This window comes from Halyomorpha halys, unplaced genomic scaffold (assembly GCF_000696795.3).
Source record: "Halyomorpha halys isolate HHAL.00 unplaced genomic scaffold, Hhal_1.1 Scaffold99.1, whole genome shotgun sequence".
Classification (NCBI taxonomy): domain Eukaryota; kingdom Metazoa; phylum Arthropoda; class Insecta; order Hemiptera; family Pentatomidae; genus Halyomorpha; species Halyomorpha halys.
This window is the reverse complement of record NW_027108239.1, coordinates 906999-908462: the sequence shown is the minus strand read 5'-3', so window position 1 is coordinate 908462 and position 1464 is coordinate 906999.

Sequence of the window (1464 nt, the reverse complement as noted above, 5' to 3'; positions counted from 1 at the left end):
TTATATCCATGCAAAATAAAATATATATATATATATATATTTATATCCATGCAAAATAAAAATTGAAAGGAAAAATTTGGAGATCTGTTAAAAACAATAAATAAATAAATATACCATTACATTAAAATCTGGTGTCTCATTATAACTCTTAAAAATGGGGTTCTAATTACTTTGAATATATCCAGATAATTTATGAATTTAAGAAAACAGTCCAATGTAGGTAAGGACAAATTAGCATTCATAATACATCGTCTTCCATGAATAATGTAAGCACGAGATATATTGTAATACCAGCTCATACAAATACGGTTGTTTTTAATGATGTGTTAAGGATTAAAGTGGATAATTTGGTATTCTGTCTGACGGCTTAGGGGTACGTCATGAAATATTAATGCTAAAAACATACGAGGTTTCTATCATGACTAATAAGAAAGCAATTTCTTGGTTTTTGAAACCTTTTTTTCTAAATGGATGTTTATTATTGTTTATGAATAGTACAGTAAAATCCCCATTATTCGACATAGTCAGGGAAAATTATCCGAATAATGCGAAATTACAGATAAAGAAGAAAAACAATTTAATATTAAAAACATGCGTTAAAAACGTGTAATAAAAAATATAAATATTTATATATAGTTATTCAATAACTGCTACTCTTCATTGTTATCCTCCGACTTCCATTCCTACAATATACTTTAATAAAACTTCTTTTATTAAAGTACTGCCTAAGACATCTTAATAAAAGTACAAGAGCCCAAGAGGAGAAAAAAGGCAGTTATTTTACCCCAATTTTTTATTACTCTAATGAAAACTATGTATAACTACTAGTCAAAATTGATGTGTCTGCCAAGTATAGGTAGGGGGAATAAAAAATGGTGGCTATTTCAAAACGTTAAAAAAAATAATTTTTTATTCGGAGCTCTATTTATTTAAAACTACCAACAATACAAGAAAACCTAAGAGAGCAACATTTAAAGTGAAATAAATTTTCTAAATTGTAAGCCCTAGTAGACCTATTTACGTTCCATACTTCCCGAGATATAGCTTTTCAAAAAGCGACATTTCATAAAAAATGCACTGAAAAATCAGAAGTTAGTGAATTTATTTTTAGAAATCTATATCTAAAAAATCATCCAACGTACAGATATCTATTATCACTCAAATTAAAGCTAGTTAAATGTACTCTTAAGTAGTTATTACGTTTATCTTCATTTTCGACGATTACGTTCTTCGTTTTTATGATATTTGCTAAACTTCGATAAAGAATCTAATCCACATAAAATAAAAATGATCTAATTAGTGATATATCTTCCTAAAGTGTAACTTTGCTGTCTAGCTCAGCCTTATCAGCAATTCACGTTACTAATGAAGTAATATTCGTATTACTACTAGGGATGGGATATCGAAAGAAAAATATCGATATCGGTAAGTAATGCAGAGGAAACCAAACGCATGAGATTAGGA